This window comes from Glycine max, chromosome 20 (genome assembly GCF_000004515.6).
Source record: "Glycine max cultivar Williams 82 chromosome 20, Glycine_max_v4.0, whole genome shotgun sequence".
NCBI lineage: Eukaryota > Viridiplantae > Streptophyta > Magnoliopsida > Fabales > Fabaceae > Glycine > Glycine max.
Genome location: NC_038256.2, coordinates 28777648 through 28791890, shown reverse-complemented (window position 1 = coordinate 28791890; position 14243 = coordinate 28777648).

The window sequence follows — 14243 nt, the reverse complement described above, 5'->3', positions numbered from 1 at the left end:
TCATTTTGCCTAGGAGTGCAAAAGGCTAAGTATGGGGGGTTTTGATGTGCCATTATTTTCTCCTATTTCTTAACCCTTTTTGCACCATTTTAATTACTGATTAGTCTTAATTGTCAAATTAATTACGCAGTTTTATTATTTGGGCCCATTAAGCTAATTTGGTGTTTTTAATCTAATTTCAGGAATTAATGAAGCATTGAGCTTGAATCCAAAATTGGGCTTGGACTTGAAGAGGACAGAATATTTTATTCTACAAAATTTTATCTTATCTAGACTTTATCTTATCTAGATATTATTTAGATTTGATCTCATCTAGGTATTATTTCATCTAGATCTTATCTTATCTTATCTAGATTTGATTTTATTTTATTTATGGGCTTGGATTTAAAACAGATTTGTAAGCTTTGGGGCTGGAAAAATATATAACAGCACCAAGGTTCTAATTTAGGCCCTCTCTTCTCTTCCTCCTCTCTTCTCTTCTCTCCTGTTTTCGTTTTTAGTTTTAGGCTTATCTTCTTTTAGACACTTTTTCGTTTTGCAATTCCAGTTTTTACTTTTCGTTTCAGCAATAAAATTTTGTTCTTCAATCCATAATTTCGTTCTCTATTGATTAATGGATGGTTAAGTCTCCAGCGTTGTTTTCTCTTGAGGATCAAGCACAGTTCTCTTTCAGGTTCTATTATTACCGTTAAATTCTGTTCAGTTTTGCCTCTTCACTAATTACTCTGAATTTGTTGCTATTAATTCATGCATGTTTAGTGCTTGATTAATCGTCTCTACGCTTAATTTACGTTCATGCTTAATGATCGTTTATGATTAATTGGTGTATGTGTTGCTTAATCACATAATGAATGCCTTATATTAAATTTTGCTTAGTAATTTAATTTAGGGTTGGATTAAGTGGTTGAACTGATAAAGGATAAACTCTCGTAACCTAGGATAAGAGACTTGCTTGTGAATCAAGGGGAAGCAACGTGTTTTAATTCTGATATTTTCTAATTCACATCTTACTCGCTGTTTAATTTACAAAAGCAAACAACCCCCCCCCCCCCTCCCCCAAAAAAAAATTCGTTACTATTTTTCTATTATCTATTATGAACATTTGGTTTATCATTGCTCGTTGGGAAACAACCTAAGATCACTTCCTAGTTACTACATTTTAATGTTTATTTGATTCGGGTACGGCCTCGATCAACCTTCTTCATTGAAAAATCTTGTATTTACAAAATTTTCATCGCCTAACTTTCTAAAACAGTTTTTGGCAACCATCGTTGACGATGTGTCATAAAAAACTATTTTTAAGTAGTGTTCGGTCCTCATTTTGGCTTCTGTTATGATCATCTTGGTGACCCCTAGGTCTTGCTCCTGTTGGGTTGTCATCAAGTTTCTTCACGAAGTGGCCTAGGTATCTAGCCTGTATTAGCTCCTCAATTTTGTCTTTGAGGGCCCAATAGTTTTCAGTGTTGTGACCATGACTGTGATGGTATCCATAGTATTTGGTTTCATCTAACCCAGGTCTGGGAGGAGGTACTGGAGGTAGTTATATGGGTATCTCTACATTGAAGTCTTCTTCGATGATGGTGGCTCGATTAGCTATCAGCGGTGTGTAACGCTTATACCTTGGTCCCCTTGGAAGGGGTATCTCTTTTGTCACGTTTTTATCTAGCTATCGAACTTCATTTTTGAACCTCGACATTTCTTCCATTTGAATATAGCCTTTAACTCATTCATGCAACTCGACCATGCAGTTGGGAGGTTTTTTGCATAAGTTGTCTAAGAACATACCAGGTAAGAGGGTGAGCAACATGGAGTTTAATGCCACATCAGGATTCGGGATTTTGATTTAGACAACAATTTGGCCAAACTTTTCCATGAACTTATGTAGTGATTCATCATCTATCTATTGTAAATTGGCCAGAGTAGCAAACATTAGGCGATGTGACTAACTCGTTAAGTACTGGGAGCTGAAACATTCGACAAGGGTGTCAAAGCTGTCAAGTGATTTCGAAGGGAGTCTTTCGTATCATGTCAATGTTGCCCCTTAAGGGACGAAAGGAAGACTCGGCACAACATAACGCTCTAAGTTAAGCAATTTCCAACCTAAGGGCAAGTCGACCTCCATAATTCGTTCGACAAAAGGATGTCGATGAGTCGTCCTTCCCTCATAGCGATGAGAGTATGAGGCATCATGGTCATCCTAGGTATGGATGGCTTGTCGGGGGTGTAATTCCCCTTGAGTACGTTCGTAAATCGTTTAGGCGGAGCGCTCTTCCCCCTATGGGCATCTCACACGAGCCTCCAACCGGTCATGGTCAGTCTTTAGCTTTTTGAGTTCCTCCTCATGGTGTGGCTCTATCTCCACAACATGTGTTTAGAGTTGTTGGAGGGTGTTGTTTGTCTGTCATGGTTGTTGGTGGAGGATTGGAGGTGTCTCGCGTTTGAGGCTAGATCGCGTGCTAAAAATTTGTGAAAAGAGGCCACAAGGAAAGTTTTATCATGGCCCCACGGTGGGTGCCAAATGTACTTACCGAGATCTAGAGTTGACTAACGTTAGGGTAAACGCAGTCTGGATGCACTACTACAATAAGGCTTTTCTAAGTTGGTCGAATTGGGTCTTCTAAGTTAGTTTTTAACCGTCTTAGATAAGCACGTCGTAAAAAGGGGTGGATTTTACAACGATGGGTATTGAACCGTCTTAGAAGATAAACCATACTAAGATGGTTATGATATAACCGTCTTAGAAGTTGACATTTTTCAAAGCGGTTTTCCCCCAAAGACCGCCTTAGTATACTCTCTTTTCTAAGTCGATTATTATATAACCGTCTTAGATGATTGTGTTTCTACATCGGTTGGTAAAGTAATCATCTTAGATTGATTGTCAAACTAAGACAGTTTTAGAATAACCGTTTTAGATTTACTATAGCATTGTTGTCCTTCTACATCGGTTAGTACAGTAACCGATTTAGTTTGCCATCTTTTCTAAGATGAGTATTTAATAACTGTCTTAGATTAGTTTTTTTTTTGTTTTTTTATTATATTTTTGTTGGTCATTTTTTTGGATGGGATTATTTTTTCTTGTTGTCTTGTATCTTTTAAGCAACAAATGTAAACCGAACATTTATGGAAACCAAAACCCTATGATTATTTTCAACATTTATAAAATGTATTATTCATTACAACAATTTACATCAAGACAAATGTCAAGTATAAATGAAAAAATATTCTATGCTTCATGTTTGAAACCCTACTATATCAGTGCAAATATTAGTTCAAATAATTATAGTAGATCTCATTTCTATCTACATGGTATGATATGCCTGTAAAATAGATTCTAATAACTACAAATAATTACTTTGTTCATATACTAAATTTATATGCTACCACCAAGCAAGGTATAACAACAACACAAAAACAGAAAACAAAAAATCAGACACAGCCTGAAGTATTCTAAAAGGGCTAATTTAGTATGAAATTTACTCTTTATGCTAACCTTGTCTAATGCAAGACCGAGGCACTTCTTTGCTACAATTAGATCTCCTTTTTTCCAAATGCGGTTTCCTAAATGTAGCCAAGCATTTGCAAGATATGGGTTTAACAACACACATTCAATGGAGTCATCCCTCATATAGAAAAAAAACATTCTAGTTGGAACTACTGATTAATATACTAAGCTGCTAGTTGACTTCACAAACACGGACACTGACTATCAATTGTATATATGTCTATGATATCATTTGTTTAATTAATTAGTTTTAAAGTATTTAATAACATGCTATCACGAAGTATCTTAGTGCATGAGGTACCCTAATTATCCTTGCTAAACAAACTATTTTGGATAAGCAAACACAATTAAGGATACTCTAATCTAGCTATCTACAAAATAAAAAACACACTTCCTATCCAACTCATATAATTATATTCTAACTCATACACCAATTTCAGATTTGGGGGGGGGGGGGGTACCCTTTCTCATTCTAGCACCAAACCTATATGACATGAGCTAACCTCAAATCCATCACTATATATAACTAAGTCACACCAACCATTTCTGAAAAAATTTCATTCCAAAAGCGAGCATATACGGACCAAAGTACAACATTCCAAATCACCTTCTAAAGCTTTTCTTCCCACCCACACCTCCTTTAACAAAGGCCTGAAATTTCAGATAATGCTCAAATAAGTTATGAGGAATCAGAAAAACAATACCAATCCAATTGTTTATAATATAATAAGCCAACTTAGTCCAAAATATACTGCATGCCAATAACAATTAGAAGAAACTTAACTATTAGTATTAGAAATAGGAAGCTAAATTCATCCAAACACACGCACAAATGAAAACTATAAATTTGAATTGGATAAGTATAACCAAACAATGATAATCAAAAAGAAAAGTTAATTGATAGTGACATAATTACTTAAAAAATTATGTATTTTTAAAAAAAAATCATTGAAATATTACATAATGGTATATATTTCCAATTCTCATTTATCACAATAAAAAAAAAGTTCTTATTTCATATGTACATATAGAGAGGCTCATGTACAAATTCTTAATTACTGTTATAAATAAAAACTATAAAATTAGACTATTAAATCATATTTTAATGATGAATATATTAAAAGAAAAATATACATAATTTTTTACGTGTTACATACTAGTATTTACAATAATTTTACAGGTGTTATATACTTATTCTAATTACCTTATTTACGTGTTATATAGTTATTCTAATTACCTTAATTACTATATATATATAAAAAGTGTTATTTCTATTTTTTTACATCTAACAAAAATAGTCATTATTCAAAGTCTTATTCTCTTCTTTATCTTTTGTATTAATTTAACAATGAATAAAAAATTAAATTGCTTTAATATTTATCCATATGTGACATTATGTTCTTAGTTTTTCCTTATTAGATTAACATTCGTTTATATTGATAAAAATTAAAGAAACAGTCTATTACCGAAGTGGGTCATTTTCCTTATTAGATTAACAATACTCTTGCTCCGGTCATTTTCCCCTGATTCCCTTTCTTTTTCCTTTTTTTTATTTATTTATTATGTATTGCTATTCTTTTTCTATTTTTCTATTTTCATATTTCACTTCACACTGATTGGACCTAGGTGCTGTAAACTTTTTCATAGGCTATATAACCCAATTGTTCATCTAGATATCTAATCTTGAGCCCAGTTGTTACGTATACAAATTCTTATATATGGACTATGTTGCATGGATATGGGCACTGTATTTATATTGGATATCGGTATGGGCAGGGGATACAAGATTTTATATGAATATGACTACATTGCATAAATGATAAAAAAATAGCAAACAAGCATAATGTAAAACGTAAGAGGAGATTAAAATTCTTCAACATAATAAAAAGTTCAAAACAAAAACAGTTTAGTGACATGAATCAAATGTGCTTACCATTTAATCCTTTTGTAACAAGAATGTATGGATAATTCTATGCCTTCACCTGTAGAAAATGAGAGGATTTAAAACTCATTTCATGCAAAAGAAAATAAAAATTATGCTCGGACTAAAATAAATGATAGCCAATGAAAGAATACATTGCATCAAGCAAAGATATAAGGTTCTCACGTTATCAACGGGGGAATATGATTTCATGTAGAAGTAGAATTCCTTCTTTCTAGGATCACCCCATTCCTGCAGTAACACAACGAAAAAATCTCATTTGTAAAAAAGAAAAACAAGAAAAATCATATCATAGTCATTCTGTGGACTAGCTTGAATAATGAAACTCAAGAATTTTGATAGCACATATGAAGCCAAGCCGTGCACAATTATAATAATCTTTGAAGAATATTGATGGCAATTTAATGCCTTTTATTACTATCAGTTTAAAAGGGCTTTTAAAAAAAATTGTCAGTTTAAAAGGCAAATGAATGGTATGAGAATTTTTAAAAAATAATCTTCTTATTCATAATCCGAGACATTTTATGACAAATAATATGAAAAAGAATGTTTAAAAGGCAAAAGAATTTTTAAACTCTGTCTTAGTCAACCTAGACTTAGATGAAAAAACCTTCTTAAGCATTTTGCTGTCCAAATTAAGTTATAATAATGAAGAAGACTAATGACTAATATCCAAACAAATGTATGTTAGAGCGCATAGATGCTGACAACTTGAATGAATTCTTCAGAGCATAAGAAGAAAAACACCAATTACCTAATAAAGTATTTAAAATATCCACCACTAATTATGTGAGCAGAAGTTCAAAGATGATTAACTCTCTTATATAATAAATTTTTCTGCCCAATTTTAAGAGGGAACTAGTATGCCTTATATGTCTAGCATCATTGGACTTGATAGAAGGCAACTGGTGTTTAGACAAGTATATGAACCTTAATCTAGTAGGCATCTGCTGTGCAAGTTGTATAAGGAAAAAACATAGGTAAGCCAATGAAAGAAAGTTTACAATCAATTTTGTACAATCAATGATGGCTATAGTGAATTGCTACTTCTGTTACTTGTGGCATATAAAGTAAGTGATATTATATTACAATTACTTAGAAGCCTTGTTCAGATAGTTTTACATGTCCCTTAGTTCAACTTCCTCTCAATAGATTAGGTGTCTAGTTTGTTAACTAAAAGACTTGAACTAATCATATATATTTAAAATTCCATTTAAATTATGCAATTGAAAGAAGACTAATAATATATATTTGTATTTGAACTAATCAGATAATATATTATGCAATTAAAAGAATACAATTATACAAATACAAATCTGGTTTTCCTGTGTGAGTAGGCAGATAATGTAATCATGGATATTTTGAATTTGAACTAGTACAAAGCACAAACTATGAAAGGCATCATAGATATTTTGAATTTTTAATCTGGTTTTTATTCCTGAAGTTCATATATATGAACTCAAATCTGGTTTATTTGCTCAATTATTTTTTTATTATACTATATACAAATTTGAGTTAACAAGAGATGTTGTAGATAAAAAGAAGACTCAATTTAAGCAATTGCATTATTAGTTTCTATCCGTTTTTGAGAGAGCAAAATAAAGATATTTACAGACATGTCTAATCAAACTTGAAAGGAATCCTCACTTATCCTTTTTTTAAAATTTATTTGATTAACAATACATTTTTCTGTAGCATAAATTATATATATTCATAAAAGGCAATACATTTCTCAACAATGAAATAGGGTAATATGCACTATAGTAGTTACATGAATGTCATGCATCAGGTTGCAAGGGCTACCAAAAAGATAACAAGATGTACCCAGAGACCTGTCCTTGTCCTGAGCAAATACAAGAGCAACATCTTCTATGTTTCCCTTTTTACTACAAATGATTCTAGAATCATTCCCACTTTTGTGTACAAAGTCAAAAGAGCCTCTCTCATCACCCCCAATGACCATGTCCATAGGCATGGCATGATCTGAAATAAAACAAAACATCATTTTTGAAAGAAAAAAAAATGAAAAAAGGCCCAAGCCTGTGGTATTTGGGTGTAAATTGAAGTCATGCTCTCAATTGTAGTACAATACAGTTGCCCCATTTAAATTCAATTATCAAATAGCTATTATGTGTCCCATAGACATTTTGAAACAAAATATTTTAGTGAAAGCAGGCAGTGATATCTTTAAGTAAAATAAAATAGTGTGTATATAAACCCTAAGAAATCATTTCCTTCCTTACTATTTTATCACACACTAAAAATGAGTAGATAATCAGATAAATGACATAGTCTACCAAGCAAAACCCCAATTTCCTCCTAATTTTTTCCTAATAAAGTAAAGAGTAAATGAGAATATGAAGCAAAAACATACTTAAGAAACATAATAACAACAGGTATAACAGAATATATGCATATATGTATCACTCACCCAAATTCTCCAGAACCAATTTCATGTCACTGCTTGCTTCCTATGGAGCCAAATCAGAGTGTTAGAAATAGAACCAAGAATGAAATAAATAATATTAAAAATAATAAAATAAAATAAAAATTAGTAAATAAGTGTCCAGCTATGAACATACTCTAAACACCGTCATCAACAATTCCAATGTAGAGGGGTTGGCAACCCCACGCGCGCACAACGACATTATGCGTGTCAAGATCGGGCTCGACGGAAACCCTCTTGGTGGCAAAGGAGGAGGATGAGGAGTCACAATCTCTTCGCCTCTTGAGGCATATTGAGTGGCCTAGAATGCGAAATTCCTCGACTTCTTTGTCCTCATCGTCGTCCGATTCAACATCTAAGTTGCCATTCTCCGTCTGCGGTTCCATGAGCTGCAGTGACACTGGCGGGTTGGAGCGAGGAGGTGGCGAGGCGTGGGAGGAAGAAAATCCGAGGGACAAGTTAGACTGAGGGTGAGAGAGGTCCATGGAAGAAAAAGAAGAAGAAGATACTGAAACGATTCTATAGGTTAATTGATTAATCCTTACGAACAACAATGACAAAGACAAAGGGAGTAGTAGTAGCGGTAGTGGAATAGGGATTGTAAGGTTAAGGAAAAAGAAAAGGTCATCGAGATTGTGAAAAACCTAACCCTAATTTGGTATTGGGAATTGAGAAGAATGAAATGGGCATGGGTTTGACGGAGGAAGGGGATGTACCTGGACGTTGCTGCTTTGGTTGTGAATGAGAAATCCTCTACTCCCCATTTTGTGTTGTCTCTTTTATTTATTTTAAAAATCATTGGAAGACGGTCATCAACAAAGACCATCGTTGTCTTTATTCAATGTTATTACAAAATTTCCATTATGTGACATTCTAAGACGGTTCCTTATGATCGTCTTAGATTTTGCAATGTAAATATTAATTATAACTTTGTTAATTACAAAAATGCCACCGCGTGGCATTCTAAGGCGATTCTACAGAACCTTCTTAGATTGTGTATCGTAGAAATCTGCTTTTCAAGTAGTGATGGGCTCCATAATTTCACATGTCGGACTATAGGTATCCTCTGTTAGGAGGACACGAAGGGGGACCTGCAAAATAAATGACTTTGATCCTCAAGTAAGTACGTGGGTGAGTTGAGAATGGAAAGAAAAGGGTGAGATAGAACTTGATATTTATAGTGTGGGATAGGAGCTTTGAGTCCTTAATTATAGGAGTTGTTATAGTAGTGTAACAACTCTTGTAGATACTTCCTAGTTTGTAGATAATGGCTAGTAGATAATTCTTAACTTGTAGGTAATAACTTGTAGATAATTCATAGTTTGTAGATAATTCATCACTTATAGATAATCCAATGGATTATAGATAATCCATCACTTATAGATAATTCATTACTAGTAGATAAGTAGGTACCTACAACTTGATAAAGAAGTAATAGCATTATCATTAAGATTCAAATATATAGTTATTTGTTAATAACATGTCAGCCCAATAGTTTGGCTGCTGAAGGAGCTACGCCTGCACTCTGATGTCAGGACTCATTAGGAGTGTTGATGTGCACATTCTAGCGCAGCATCAAATTTGTGGACCCTGAATAGTACAATTTGTAATCTGTTGTCACCTTTTTTCCATGTGTCCATCAATTTTTTCAATTAGTTTTTTTAAAAAAATAACATTCCTGAAAAGGAGTTAAAAGCAAAGAAACTGTAAAATAATATCAGTAAACATTTTTTATTATTAATTATTAGACAAAATATGTAAAAGAAAATATTCAAATAAAATTGAAAAAGATAAAGATTCACCTTAGATAAATAATAAAAGATCAATGAATTATATTTTTCTTTTATTTATCTATCTAACTGGACAGAATAAAAACAAAAAAAAAGTGTTTAGCAATTGACTACTTAAAAAAGAAACGGTAAAATGAAATGCAACAATATAAACATGGATATTTATAGATGAGTTGACCACATATGTGATTTTTTCTTTCTTAAAACTTAAATAATGCAATATCTTTTTAATTGAATCTGCCACTATTAGAAAATATGCTTTCTACATCGGTTATTTATGACTTTCTACATTGGTTTTTAATCGATGTTGAAAGTACCGATGTTAAAAGTATTATCGTTAACATTAGTTTTAAAAAAACTGATGTTAACGTAAAATTTACAACATCGGTTATTTAAATAATCGATGTTGATAATAAGAATTACACCCAAAAAAATGTATTAATGTTGACAGTTAACATCGGTTTTTTTTGCAGAAAATCGATGTTAACGTATGTGTTAATATTGACAGTTAATATCGGTTTTTTTACAAAAATGATGTTAACATACGTTAACATCGATTTTCTACGAAAAATCAATGTTATTTTCAAGAATTATTTTTAAATACTCTCTATATTTTTACAAAAAAACTAAAATTTAACCTATAAATTTAAAATCACAGCACACAACATATATCATTTGCATTCTGCTTTCAAATAGGTTTTAGTAGAAAACTAGCTAGTAAACTATTAATTGTAAAAAATCGATTGATAACTATGAATAACTATCAACAAAGGTTATTCAATGTTAAAATGAAACAACAATTGTAAAAATGTAATGCAAAGTATGGTAAACTAATTAAGTAACCTAAAGTTATATAGTTGGACAAACATAGTTGTAATTTTGCATTTGCATAAAATAGGAGTGACACAATGATTCAAGTCAAGATGAAAATTTTATTGTGTTGGCGGAGACTTGTCAAATTTATGATACAATGAAAATAAAAAAAAAGATATGAATTCTCTACCGCCAATGTTAACTCATATCATAAGTATATATATGACTATTTTTTCTAAGAGGGTACCACCACCTGATGAAATAAGTATCATTTCATCAAACCATAGGAAAGGAATTTCAATTACCTGCCTATTAGGTGATGGAAGTGTAGTTGCTAGTTGCACATCCTTGCTAGAATTTTGATCGTACATCCAAGATTCAGTATCTGAAATAGAGCTTTTGCAACTAGAGACTCAACTTAAGGCATGATCAATGTCTGAGTTTCTGGCAGAACTTGAAGCAGTATTTTCTCTCCCAAGATCTAGAGATTGGCCTCTAGAATGGTTAGTGTCAGCAAAACTTGAATGGTTCTTGTTGAATTTGGAGGGAGTTAAGAGGGAATAGCTTGATTGATATTGGTTGTGGGTGTAGGGCTTTTCAGAGCATCTATATATATATATATAGATTCTTAATAGACTACATACAGTTTATGCTTATTTTGCTTTGACTTAACCCAATTACCTAGTTGCTTGACAGTCTTATTTGGTGTATCAGGTTCTCCAATAGAGATAACCATTGTACCTTTATATTAGGTTGCCAATAATATTCAATATGATTATTATTTTCTAACACAAAAGCAACCTAATAAGTCTACCCCTCAAACAAAGCCCAATAGCAATCTACCCCTCTAGAAATCACAATTCTCATTCAGACAAGATAACAAACAAACAAACAAAAAATTAAAGTTCTAATCAAACTCATACGCGTCTAGCAAAATAACAATATTTACATAATCATACTCATAAACCAGATATAACCAAAATTATAAAATAGGCACCTTGAGAGCATAAAGCACCTTGCGAACACCAACGGAATGAAAGTCACCACCTTCAGCACCTTGCAAGCACGAACCTCCTTGCAGTGACCTCCCGGGTAACGTGCAATTACAAAGAAGAAGAAAAGGAGAAGAAACAATGAAGATTTGTATAAGATCAAGTTACTTATTCTCTACTGCCCACGAAAAGCTTGAGTTTCCCTATCAGTTACATTTTTAGATCCACCTTTCTTTTCATAATCATAGAGAATAGCATTAAAGTCACAAAGAATGATCCAAGGACCCCATTATTATAACTATATATCTTCATAGAGTCTTAACCCATATGTCTAAGACCTAGAATTTGGTGTAATTTACTAATGTTTGGCAAAAAAGATTGATGTTCTCTTGTACCTATAAATAAAAAATAAAGAGAGCAAAAACGAATAACAAGTCAGGTTTACAACCACAAAAAATGGCCTACGAATCGAAATGATACTGATAAACTAGAACACCACTTATGGACCCAAAAAAATATATATAAAAATTAGAACACCACTTTCAGAACATCAAGCAGAGACATTATGAAGTATGAACTATCCCAGAAGTAATGAGTTCCACACTTTCAGTGTTTCACTACCTCCCAAGATTTGCTATGCCAGGTAGGTAATTCAGTTAGCACAAGATACAAAACAATAAAATCATAAAGGGAAATTTTCAGAGAGTATATATAAAACAAAACATACTCAGAGTACAATTATTTGCATTTATGTAAGCAGTCCTAAACTAAGCATAGAAATGTTATTCTCATTCTGTCAATATAAGGTAATGACACTTCATTCTTTGTATTGGAATTTTAACTTAATTATGTGTTCTTGATTTCAAAATTAAGGCATGTTTATAAACATTGCTTCAGTATTGATTTGGAAATAAACATTTTTTTTTCGATTATTGATTTGAAGAAAATATGCATTGATAATGATTATTATAAATTATAGAATAAGGACATGGAGAGAAAGTAGGGCAAAAGAGAACTAGGAAAAATAAATTGCCTAACACTGAGAGCCACATGGTTGATACAAATACTTAAATAAGAAGTCTAATTCAGAAATTCAATTTATGGACAAGCGTCAATTCACCTGGAAAGCCAAAAGATTTGTGGAGATTTTATTCAAGGCCTAAACATTTACAAAAGAAAAATAAAAAATAGAAGCTTGAACATTTACAAAAGAAACGCAAGTACTCAAGATGTTTCAAAAGTGAAAGAAGTGCCTAAGAGACCTTGAGACATAGAAGCTTGCATTGCCATGTTTGCAAACAACAACATCCAAAGCTATGAAAAAATTCACAAGGTATGGAACTAAGTTACTGAACCTGTATAAGAGATGCCATCATCATTGTCCATTGTAATCAATGGTGGAGCATATGGGGACACATTGGATCGAGCAGTGAAGTTAGATGACTTTACTGCAGGATCAAAAACCCTTTCCTGGAAAAAAAAAGACTTGCTAAGCATCTAAAAGTTTAAGTTTCCAGTATTTCACAAATGCACTAATACTCCGTTAGCTTTCTTCCTTTTTGTTACTTTTGCTCTGTTTCACTTTCCCATATTTCTTACAGCCAAGATGCTAATTAAACCATCCCCTATTTAACAAGCCAAAAATGAGGAAACAACACGCCATGCTAGCTTCTTCCTGGTTAGAAAATTTAACACTTACAATATTTTGTCTATTCCAAAACTAAAACAACAATAAAACCATCATCATGCAATTTTCTGAGAAATCCTTACATGGGTAAAGTAACATAATGTAAGCAAAATTCAAATTCCATATGAAACATTCAAGCAAATTTGCTCCTTGGAAATGAAACTTCTAGAAGTCCTGAGGTCAGCTCGTGATCCACATAACAAAAGGAAACACCAATTTGTAGATGATTAGGTAGGATTTACCCATAGAAGTAGGTTATAAAAGATAAATTTCTCTCACTTGAATATGCATGTGCTGAAACTTAAAATTAGGAGTCTCAGGGTCCTAATGGAAGCAGTACCTTTTTATCTTTACTTTTCTGAGTTAAATTATGATCATCCTTCCTTCTCTTGCTATTTTCTTTCTTCTGCAAGAAAATGGAAAAAAAAAATGTCAAGTGTTAGTATTAAAATAACAACAATTTTTTTATGGATTAATTTATTATTAGTTTTTGTTTACATTATATATCTAAAAGAAACATTTCTATTACTTTAACCAATAATTATTTTTCTTCACGTGCATTACACTCTACACCCAATAAAAAAATAAGATGCATAGTTAAAAAATAAAATAGTACTAAAATTTTCTAATCATGATTTGTGCAAGTTTGGCAAAAATGACTTCACTCACCTCAACCTTCTTTTGAAGTCTGTAAAATTTCTAATCATCATTGGTAAATTGTGATTCTTCCAAATTTTGGATGAAATTGGATGCATTTATACTTAAGGTTTTCAGAATTCAATTCTTCAAAAGTTAACTGGTTATTTCCTATAAACTCCTCAACTAAATTGTCCAAAGCTTTAATGCGAGAACCATACATGTTCTCGTACCCTACAATCTTCAATATCCTGAAAGAGGCATATCAAAACAAATTTGGTAATATGATAATATAAATAACAAGCATGATTGCATCCTATGGAAACCCACCTCTGCCTTTGTTGATACAAAAGAGTGCATAATATAAATTTCTCACATGATCATTTGCTACTACTGTGCATGAATAACACAAAAATCAATTTTACTTCCACAAAT